The 11,957-nt window shown below is 44.0% G+C and overlaps 1 long non-coding RNA gene across 1 annotated transcript; it reads left to right on the top strand.

Annotated features, from left to right (window-relative positions):
- Positions 1-1,316: 1,316 nt before the first annotated feature.
- LOC139232871 (uncharacterized) lies at positions 1,317-11,685 on the top strand. Its single transcript, XR_011588088.1, has 3 exons — positions 1,317-1,390; positions 6,307-6,358; positions 11,599-11,685. It is a non-coding gene; the product is annotated as an uncharacterized lncRNA (long non-coding RNA).
- Positions 11,686-11,957: the final 272 nt, after the last annotated feature.

Raw genomic sequence — 11,957 nt, forward strand, 5'->3', positions numbered from 1 at the left:
GACTGAAGCCTGGAGGGCAAACTCTGGTTCTTTGCCTACCCTATTGTTATGGGCTCTCTTCTCCTGCAAGGAGGGAAAGAAGTGAACTTTGAGTGAAAGTGATGGAATGTGTGTAAGGAATGGATGGGCTACATCTGTGGAGGATAACAAAGAGGAAGTGGCATGATATTGCCAATGGCCTCCTTCTGTGGTGTTACTTGCCATGATTGCATTAGGATAAGGGCAAGTGTCAGATGGGATGTGAGTATGAACATAGACAAGAGAGAGATGGGTTGACCTGCAAGGTCGGTTGGTGTGAGCAATGATGTGCAGGAGTAGGCTTGGGAATTCAGAGTGTTGTTGTTGTAGTGACAGGTGCATCAGCATGTAGGTGAATGTGATATTGCAATCACCTTTCCTAACCTCATGAGAGAATTTAATCTTTTCTTGCACGACCTCCTGATCACATCTCTGCTGCTGACCTCTTCTGCGATCTCCAACCATATGACTTTGGGTGGTCTTTTGCGCCTATCGCCAAGGAAGAGGACCTCCCTGCATACTCTTACTGTCTGCACCAGAAAATCGAGAGAGACACTGTTAAATCTTGGCGTGGCCCTCTGCCTTTGAGACTCCATGACACACACTTTGAACAGCTTTATAACGCTACCTCTGCAATTCTCCTAGAACACTCCTACAGTAACCTTCAAATAAGATGTGTGCAAGGCTGCTTTAAATATCCACACTAGAAATGAGTCAATCAGCAGACCCGCTCCAGTTAATTGGGGCAGGAAATGCACCTGATTGATTTAATTGGGGACATTAAGTAAGAGTCGCGCTGACGAACGCGCTGAGCACATCGGTTCCTGACCCGTTATGCAGCCCGCATGCACGCAACGCAACTCCGAGGTAAAGATTCCGGCTTTTGTTTCTTTTCCTGCCAAAACCAGGTCCAAAGATGCACTTACCTTGCATCAGTGCTTTCAACCTGACATGTACAGCATGACTACATGCTGACATCTTAGAACAATTTGAAATTTCAGGGCTTTGGGAGGAAGTCATGTTTTACCGATTCACTACCTGAAAAGAAAAATCTAGGGGATCGAAATTCAGTTCATACCACCACACATTACCCCGCATGGGAGGCAGCTAATGGGGTCAAAGGCCTTCCTTCAATGGTAAGCGACGTCCATGCCCCGGCTTAAATGGAGTCGACGCTTTGGCAGAGGCGCCAAGAGTCAATGCTGTGCCGGCTAACGCCACTTGCGTGGTGACGTCATCCAGTGTACAACACCTCTTTGATGCCTTTATCGCGATATTTGTTTTTACAGCTGTCGTATCGGCAGGTGGCCATGCAGCCTAAAAAAGTGCTGGTTAAACAGTGGAACTCGGGCAGAATCGGCCAGAGAGCGAGGTAAGTTTTTTTTTCTCTCTTTGTTCATTTTTTCCATTCGTTTTAACAGTGGGGTATAGCCACCGCCTCCCGATGCGAAATTCAGTGGCCTCCTGAGCTCCGGCCCAAGAATGAGTGTGGAACCCACCTTTTGGTGCTGCGCTCTCATTTTTGGGGTAAAAACTGAATTTGGCAGTTTGAGCCTGCACCCAACGCCTGATGGTAAAATCAGCACTCGGGCAGTGACAGTGTCTCAAGTACGACAGAAATGAATTTTGACCCTAGGAACGTATCAGTTGAAAATGGTTAAAGTTGATTTTAAAGGTTTCTTTCCATCTATTGGCAAAGTCAAAAATTAGCAATACCATTGGGGCCTAATCACATTAAAAAGACTATTCTGCCATTGTAATCTCTTTCTTTCATGAGGGTGAGAAAGTCTCTCCCAGAATGTTTCTGTTATATATGTAAACCTGTAAATACCTTGTTTAACCACCAGAAGGCTCATCCCCTGGAGTCCCAAGGGATCCCATAATCCCTTGGGAGCACCTGTACATAAGGAGGCCTCACAGGCTGGAGAGGTACTCTGGAGACCTGTAATAAAGGACTACGGTCACACATTACTTTAAGCTTACAGTAACTGGTCAGATTCTTTATGCAAGATATAACAACTTGCGACGAGATACAGATGATGAACCCCACCGCAACAATGCAGAGAACCGTGGGCATCCTGGAGAAATTGTCGGAGGGAGATGATTGGGAACATTCGTGGAACGACTCGGCCAATACTTCGTGGCCAATGAGCTGGAAGGAGAAGCGAACGCTACCAAACGAAGGGCGATCCTCCTCACCGTTTGCAGGGCACCAACGTACGGCCTCATGAAAAACCTGCTTGCTCCAGCGAAACCCACAGAGAAGTCGTATGATGATTTGTGCACACTGGTCCGGGAACATCTCAATCTGAAGGAAAGCATTCTGATGGCGAAGTACAGGTTCTACACATATAAGAAGGTCTGAAGGCCAGGATGTGGCGAGCTATGTCGCTGAGCTAAGGCGCCTTGCAGGACATTGCCAATTTGAAGGACACTTGGAGCTCCTGCTCAAGGACTTCTTTATATTTGGCATTGGCCATGAAGTAATACTTTGCAAACTTTTGACTGTAGAGACCCCAATCTTTCGTAAAGCCACAGCGATAGCCCAGGTGTTTTCACCACCAGTGACAATACCAAACAAATCTCTCAGCACACGAGTGCTGCTGCAAGTACTGTGAACAAAGTAATGTTGTTTTTGAATCATATCGTACAGGGCAGGACTCACATGCCTGCAGCTGCACGTCCGCAGATGTCTCAAGAGTCCACCATCAAGGGTGGTGAATGCAAGGCCATTAACACCTGGTTGGCGCTGCAGGGGTGATCATCATTTCCATTCATGCCAATTCAAAGGGTATGTTTGCAAGGGCTGTGGAACAACGGGACACCTCCAACGTATGTGCAAGCGAGCTGCAAACCACCATGTTGCAGAGGAGGACAGATTCACAGAGGATCACGACAAAGCAGAGCCTCAGACTGAGGAGGCAGAGGTATACAGGGTGCACACATTTAACACAAAGTGTCCCCGATAATGCTGAAAGTTGAATTAAATGGACTCCCGGTGTCAATGGAGCTGGAAACTGGCACGAGCCAGTCCATTATGAGCAAAAAGACTTTCGATAAATTGTGGTGCAGCAAGGCCTCAAGGCCAGACCTGACTCCCATTCGCATTAAACTGAGAACTTACACAAAGGAACTGATTCCCGTAATCGGCAATGCTACCGTAAAGGTCTCCTACAATGGAGCGGTGTACAATTTACCACTCTGGGTGGTACCGCGCGACGGCCCCGCGCTGTTCGGCAGGAGCTGGCTGGGAAATATATGCTGGAACTGGGACGACATCCGAGCAGTCTCGTCCATCGACGAAACTTCATGTGCCCAGGTCCTAAACAAATTCCGCTCGCTGTTCGAACCGGGCATTGGGAAGTTCCAAGGAGCAAAAGTGCAGATCCACTTGATTCTGGGGGCACGTCGCATCCATCACAAGGCGAGAGCGGTACCGTACATGATAGAGGGTGGAGATCGAGCTGGACTGGCTGCAATGAGAGGGCATCATTTCGCCGATCTAATTCAACGAGTGGTCGTTTCTTGGATTCCTGAACTACTTTGGTAACTTCTTACCGGTTTTAGCACACTGTCAGAACCACTGCACTCTTTACTGCATAGAGATGAATGGGTATGGGGTAACAGCCAAGAAAATGCCTTTGAGAAAGCTAGGAAACTGTTCTGCTCAAACAAATTGCTTGTGTTGTATGATCCATGTAAGCGTTTTGTACTAGCATGTGATGCATCGTCATACTGTGTCGGGTGTGTATTGCAACAAGCTAATGAATCTGGGAAATTGCAACCTGTTGCTTATGCATCCAGAAGTCTGTCTGAGGCCAAGAGGGCCTACAGTATGATCGAAAATGAAGCATTAGCGTGTGTTTACAGGGTAAAGAAAATGCATCAATATCTGTTCGGGCTCAAATTTGAATTGGAAACCAACCATAAACCACTAATATCCCTCTTTTCTGAAAGTAAGGGGATAAATACGAATGTATTGGCCCGCATCCAGAGATGGGCGCTCACATTGTCCGCAGACAACTATGCCATCTGCCACAGGCCAGGCACAGAAAACTCTGCCGATGCTCTCGGTAGGCTGCCATTGCCCACCACCGGGGTGGAGATGGCACAGCCTGCAGATTTAGTTATGGTAATGGAAGCATTCGAGAGTGAGCAATCACCTGTTACTGCCCGACAGATTAGAACCTGGATTAGCTAGGGCCCCTTACTGTCCTTAGTAAAAAAAACTGTGTGCTCCACGGGAGTTGGTCTAGTGTCCCGTTAGAGGTGCAGGAAGAGACAAAGCTGTACCAGCGGCGCAGAGATGAAATGTCCATCCAGGCAGACTGCCTCCTGTGGGGTAATCGGGTAGTGGTGCGCATGTGCATACTCCAGAAGTTGCTGTCCAATTTATTCCATAATACCGGTGAACGCTGACAGCCTCACCATTATTATTAATGATAAATCTGGGTCATTTTGTTAGCAATCCTTACTGACAAAAAAATCTTACGATTTACAGCAAAAATGAGTTGAGAAAACTGCTGACAACTATCATTGGGCAAGAAGAGGTCACAAATTGATGATAGAAAGTGAAGCGGGCAGAAAATAGGTAACAAAGGGCCAGACAAATCTCAAAGAAATGATGAAAGGGAAAGGTAGGTAGGTGTTGAGTCTTGTTAATAGGATCTGGTATAAAGCTTTGCACAGATCTGTGGATGAACATCTACAATTATTGCTCTTTCTCTTCAGAACACAAATCACAGAGCCTGAAGTGAAGAATAGCTTCTTCAATATATTACCAGGACTAATAGTTGTACTTTATATAATTTTCTCATTAATGATTGAAAAATTAAGTCATTTGTTATATCTTAAGTATCAATGGATGGAAGACTTAAAGTCAATTTCTTACACTGGCTTCAATGAACTCCAGAAGGTTCAGCCAGCATTATTTGTAGCGCAACAAATTAACTGCAAACTCTAGCTGCTTTAGCTAATTACTAAAAGGATAGAGAATTGCTGGATAATCCTTGGTGTACATTAGGGACTGAATAGATGAAGTGAAAGAGCCACCAGTCACACCTGCACAGAATCACAGCTAATTACCAACATTATATCTAATTATTTAACAAATTTAATAACCAGATTTAGAAAATATAAAACTGAGCTTACATGTAACAAAAGCTAATCAGATACACTCATGCTTATATAACTTTAAAAAAATATATATATTCACAAAGCAACATCACCATCAACATCACCATTTACAAAACAAAAGATTTTTGTTCACTTTTTGTGATCACTAAAGAACTAGATTTGAAACCTTCAAGGGATACTGTGCAAAAGAGACGCTAATAAAAATGATGATTTTTCTATGTATTTATAAGTCGCTCAGCTTATAGTCCAACTGTGATTAAATGTTCTGCATCACAGAACCTCACTTAACTTGGTGCTAATGGGTATCCATAAGTAGTTCAGATACTTTCATACAAATGGATTATGCAGCCACTGGAGTGTGACTTCATTGATACCATTGACAGCCCAAATAGAATCTGACCAATGAATCAGTTTTGTAGCAGCCCATTATTCACAACAGTGCGAAGTTTTTATGCAGTAACAGCAGTCTGCATCTGCTGATACTTTAGGCCTTAGAATTATGCTATGCGATTTTAACTTACAAATGCTTAATTAATTTGAATGTTAATATCACATGGTGTAATTTCAAGGCCTTTTATATGAGTATGAGTGCTACCATATTCTCCTTCTCCACATATCTTGAAACAGTGGGGCTGGCAAGTATACTGTAACCATAGATAATTGATAAATATTCCTTTTAAAGTTGAAGTGCAGTCAAAAGTTCACAAAAACAGAAAAAGTAAAAGTTAAAACCATTGAAAGAAGCACACCAATTCAGCCATCTAGTTGCTAAATTATAGTGGCAATCTTCTCCACATCTGACCTGTCCGCAGACAGACTTCAAAGAAATTGGAATAACTTCAAGTCGTGAATAGTGCCAATGAAATTCAGGAAGATCATACAGTAAATACTTAGTAATGACAACAATTACATAATGCTTTTGTGTCCAGTTCTTCTCAGCATTGCTAACATACTTTAAAGCTCTTCTTTCAGCAATAGTAAAGACATATTCTACAGGAGTCAAAATTTATTTTGGAGCCAATTAAAAATAGTGATAACTGCAAGGATTTTTAGAATTAATATGTTTAGTATTATGGTGGAAAATACAATTAGAACAATACCGACACAAATTTCAGAATCATATAAAATTTTTTGAATAATTATGCATTGCAGCATATTTGAAGACATTCCAGGCAATATCAGAGGTTTCAAGCATTGCAATAAGGTAAGGCTTCTAAGTCTAAATAGTTTTGCTGTTTAAAAACAAGATGAATAAAGGTATTACATTGCATGGTTAAGGTTAATAGCAAGAAAGGTTGTAATTTGCCATGGTAACACTAATTAATATAAAAATGTCAGCTGCAGCACTTATTTTTTTTTTATTATGATTATTAATCAGAGGAAGCAGTAAACAAATAAAATAACACTCAAGGTTGTTCACCCACCTTTATAAATCTGAAAAGAAAGAAAATGTTTTCTTCATGTTATTATAAAAGTGATTTTAATTCAGGGAGATCACACACGATGTGTTGCATGGTACTGAAAAACAAACAAATCTCTAATTCAATTAATAATGCAGGTTAATATTTGTCAAGACACACTTTAGGAATTTTAAATTGAAAACTCAATCAAATGTAAAGAAAAATGGTTAAATAAAAATAAAATGTTGTCCCATTATAAAAATTATATTATTTCTTGATTTGTAAGTCAACTACTACAACTGCAGATTGTCTTAGTCTTTATGTTTTTATTTATTATTTATTCAAAGCATTGGAGGAGGATGGCGTGGTCAACTGTATCACAGGCTTTAGTGATATCAAGAAGGATGAGGAGGGAGAGTGCGCCACAGTCACAGTCACAGAGGATGTAATTTGTGACTTTGATTAGGAGCTATGGTTGGGGTGAAAACCTGACTGGAGAGGTTCAAACATTGTACTTGCAGGAAAAATGGGCCTGGATTGCGGTGGCAACAACACATTCGAGGACATGGGTGCCAAACGAGCGGGCTCCTTTGTCCTGGATGGTGTTGAGTTTCGTGAGTGTTATTGGAGCTGCACTCATCCAGGCAAGTGGAGAGTATTCCATTACTCTCCTGCCTTTGCCTTGTTGATGGTGGAAAGGCTTTGGGGAGTCAGGAGGTGAGTCACTCACTGCAGAATACCCAGCCTCTGACCTGTTCTTGTAGCCACAATATTTATGTGGCTGGTCCAATTAAGTTTCTGTTCAATGGCGAGCCCCAAATTGTTGATGATGGGGGACTCGGCAATGGTATTCCCATTGAATGTCAAGGAGTGATGCTAGACTCTGTCTTGTTGAAAATGGGCATTGTCTGACACTTGTGTGGCAAGAATGTCACTTGGCCCTTATCAGCCCAAGCCTGAATGTTGTCCAGGTCTTGCTGCATGCAAGCATGGAGTACTTCATTATCTGAGGAGTTGCGAATCGTCAATGAATGTCCCCACTTCTGTCCTTATGATCGAGGAAATTTTATTGATGCAGCAGCTGAAGATGGTTGGGCATAGGACACTGCCCTGAGGAACTCCTGCAGAGATGTCCTGGGGCTTTGATGATTGACGTCCAACAACCACAACTACGTTCCTTTGTGCTAGGTATGACTCCAGCCAGTGGAGAGTTTTGTCCCTGGTTCTCATTGACTTCAATTTTACTGGGATTCCTTGATGCCACATTCAGTCAAATGCTGCCTTAATGTCAAGGGCAGTCACTCTCTCCTCACCTTTAGAATTCAGCTCTTTTGCCCATGTTTGGACCAAGGCAGTAATGAGATTTTGAGTTGAGTGGTCCTGGCGGTACCCAAACTGAGCATTGGTGAGCAGGTTATTGGTGAGTAAGTGCCACTTTCTTCTTCTCTCTTCTTAGGCAGTTCCTCATATCGAGGATGACTTGCTTCCACGCCAAAAAGGGATGAGTTCACAGGTGTTTCAATGAAGGACCTGATATTCCAGGTTCCGAACTACATGTTGAATGGTGGAAGATGCCATTGTGTGGATTTTTTAATGTGTGATGGCTGTTGCACACCAGCCACCTCACGGGCTTGACAGAGCTAGGTCTTGATCCAGTGACAAAGATTAACCAAGGTGACTGGAGACCAGTTCTGCTGCATGGACCTAGTACACACACACATATATTGCAGTGTGGGCTAGCCCGTGCTGCCCTTGGATCCTCACCTATTCTGGGCCCTGAATACATGTCTCTTCTGGGCCCCGATAAAGTGCCACATTATAGCTCTGTTGAAGACACCTTCCATCATTTTGCTGATGATTGAGAGTAGACTGATGGGGCGGGTTGGATTTGACCTGCTTTTTGTGGACAGGACATACCTGGGAAGCTCTCCATTTTGTCAGTAGATGCCAGTGTTGTACTTGTACTGGAACAGCTTGTCTAGAGGAGTGACTGGTTCTGGAGCACAAGGTTTCAGCAGTACAGCCGGGCTGTTGTCGGGACCCATAGCCTTTGCTGTATCCAGTGCGCGCAGCCATTTCTTGATATCATGGGGAATGAATCGAATTGGCTAAAGACTGGCTTCTGCAATAGTGAGGACTTCAGGAGGAGACCAATATGGATCATCCACTTGGCACTTTTGGCTGAAGATGGTTGCAAATGATTCAGCCTTGTCTTTTGCATTCACGTGCTGGGCTTCTCTGTCATTGAGGGTGGGGATGTTCATGAAGCCTCCTCCTCCCATTAGTTGTTAAATTGTCCACCACCATTCACGACTGGATGTGGCATGAGTGTAAAGCTTTGCTATGATCAGTTTGTTTGTGGGATCGCTTAGCCACTTCCACTGTTTAGCATACATGTAGTGCTGTGTTGTAGCTTCACCAAGATGGCACCTCATTTTTAGATATGCCTGGTGCTGCTCCTGACATGTTCTTCTACAGTCTTCATTGAACCAGGTTTGGTCCCCTAGCTTGCTGGTAATGGTAGAGTGAGGGATATGCCGGGCTATGAGGTTACAGATTGTGGTTGAATACAATTCTGCTGGTGCTGATGGTCCACCTAATGGATGCCCAGTTTTGAGCTGCTAGATCTGATCTGAATCTATCCCATTTGGTACGGTGGTAGTGCCAGGCACCACAATGGAAGATGTGTTCAATGTGAAGATGGAATTTCGCCTCCACAAGGACTGTGCGGTGCTCACTGCTGCCAATACTGTCATGGACAGATGCATCTGTGACAGGTAGATTGGTGAGGACCAGGTCAAGTAGGTTTTTCCCTCATGCTGGTTTTCTCACCACCTGCCACAGGCCCAGTCTGACAGCTATGTCCTTCAAGGCTCGGTCAGTAGCGGTGCAACCGAGACACTCTTGGTGATGGACATTGAAGTCCCCCACTCAGTGTACATTCTGTGCACTTGTTACCCACAGTGCTTCTTCCAAGTGGTGTTCAACATGGATGAGCACTGATTCATCAGCTGAGGGAAGGTGGAAGCTGGTAATCAGCAGGAGGTTTCCTTGTTTGACCTGTGTGCTCGGAGGGCATCAGGGGAGAAAGGAGAGAATCTCGAGAAAGATGCAGATTCCAGGTTAGGGCAAGGCTGAACGGTGGGGGAGGTTAAAGGGTTATTTTTGTAATTCAGGATAATGCTGGAGTTGTCAACAGTTTTAGCAGTGGTGAGCAGGGCCTGATAGTCCTTGATGTGCTCCAGCCAGATCTTACGGCCAATGGCTAACCCAGTTGTGCTCTATATATGTTCCAAGTCTGCACTCCTTGGACTTAAGGGAGCAAAGATGGTGGCCGAACCAGGGGGAAAGACCAGGGTGAAAGAGAGTCATAGTTTTATTGAGTACAAGTGCATCAAAAGCAGAAGTGAGTGATTGAGCACATCGACAGGGCAGAAATTTAGTAGGGAGGGCAAAGGCTAGAGAGTTGTGAGTTTAACAATGCCATTGTAAGTGAATTGGTGGAGAGTTTTTCCAGGGGCGGTTGCAGAGGAAGTGGAGTTGAAAGGAGATAGGTGTATGTAACTGGTGAGGGTTAAAAAAGGAAGTGATAATCAATAGGAATGGAAGCCACATGAGATGGCAAGGTCAAGGGACTGGTTGTGAACATGAGTAGGAGAGTTAAAGCACATAAGAACATAAGAACATAAGAAATAGGAGCAGGAATAGGTAATTCGGCTCCTTGAGCCTGCTCCACCATTCAATAAGATCATGGCAGATCTGATCTTGGGCTCAGCTCCACTTCCCTGCCCACTCCGCATAACCCTTCATTACCTTATCGCTCAAAAATCTGTTGATCTCCACCTTAAATGTATTCAAAGACCCAGCCTCCACAGCTCTCTGCATCTACCTTGTCAAGCCCCTTCAGTATCTTGTATGTTTCAATAAGATCACCTCTTATTCTTCTAAACTCGAATGAGTACAGACCCAACCTACTCAAACTTTCTTCATAGGTCAAGCCCTTCATCTCAGGAATCAATGAATCTTCTCTGAACTGCCTCAAATGCAAGTATATCCCTCCTTAAATAAGGAGTCCAAAACGATACTAGGTGTGGCCTCAACAATACCCTGTACAGTTGTAGCAGGAGTTTTCTGCTTTAAAACTCCATCCCCTTTGCAATAAAGGCCAACATTCCATTTGCCTTCCTGATTATTTGCTGTACCTGCTTACTAACTTTTTGTGTTTCATGCACAAGGAAACTCCCAGGTCCCTCTGTACTACAGCATTTTGAAATTTCTCTTTCTCTAAGGTGGATGCAGAGAGGATATTTCCACTCATAGGAGAAACTAAAACTAGGGAACATAGGGCTAGACTTTCCACTTTCGTGCAGATCGCCCAAATACATTTAAGATGGAGATAGGCAGATTTTTGAGCTATAAGGGAATGAAGGGTTATGCGGAGCGGGCAGGGAAGTGGAGCTGAGCCCAAGATCAGATTAGCCAAAATGGGCATTATTTCCAGCGTTAGCGGTAAATATGGGTTTTGAGATCGCCAGATTATCTCCCATTTTCAGAACCCCAACTTTCCATTTTATAAAATGGGCGTTACCGCGAGCGATCTGAAATGGGCGTTGGCGTTAAATTTTTTGACCTTCTGCCGTAAAGTGGCGGCGTCCATAGCAGCGCTAAGGCACTGGTCATTTCCCGCGTTTCAGGAGGTCAGGGTTCATCAATACATGCGCAGAGGAAGAAAGCGAGAGAGCAAGAGAGGGAGCAGAGAGGAACTGAAAGCATGTGTGGGTGTGTTGTTTGCTTGTTTGGCTGTTGTGGGAGGTAGGAGGGAGATTTACCAGCAGCAAAAAGACTTGTGAGCACAAAGAACGTTGTTCCCACGGAGTTTTTGGTGGAAAAAAAAATATTTGAAATGGCAGGGATGGAGGAGGTGACACAGCATGCTGTGGAGACTGAGGATGCTGGCGAAAGTAGTGAGGTGGGAGAGGAACAATTGGGAGGACGCAAATGAGTGAGGAGATTCTCCAATGAGATAAATGCCTCCCTCCTGCAGGAGGTACAGTCACGCTGGGGTCAATTGACCCGAGGTGTGCATGGGAAGCCCATCCCAAAGGTCTACCAGAAGATATGGGCCGAAAGAGTCGAGGTGGTCTCGTCAGCGACTAACGAGGTGCATGAGGGCAACCAGTGCTGCAAGAACTGGAATGACCTTGTCAGATCCGCCAGAGTAAGTACTTTGTACAGATTAAGAGTATTACATTTATTTCCATGTACTTATACATTTATATAATTTGAATTGTAAGTGTAATGATTGATTAAAATCAGATGTGATGTCTTGCACTTATACAGAGAATGTTTTAATCAAAGCCTGTGTTTACGGTGTACGTCTTTAGTTAAGAATGATAATTATAT

The sequence above is a fragment of the Pristiophorus japonicus genome, chromosome 2 (genome assembly GCF_044704955.1).
Source record: "Pristiophorus japonicus isolate sPriJap1 chromosome 2, sPriJap1.hap1, whole genome shotgun sequence".
Classification (NCBI taxonomy): domain Eukaryota; kingdom Metazoa; phylum Chordata; class Chondrichthyes; family Pristiophoridae; genus Pristiophorus; species Pristiophorus japonicus.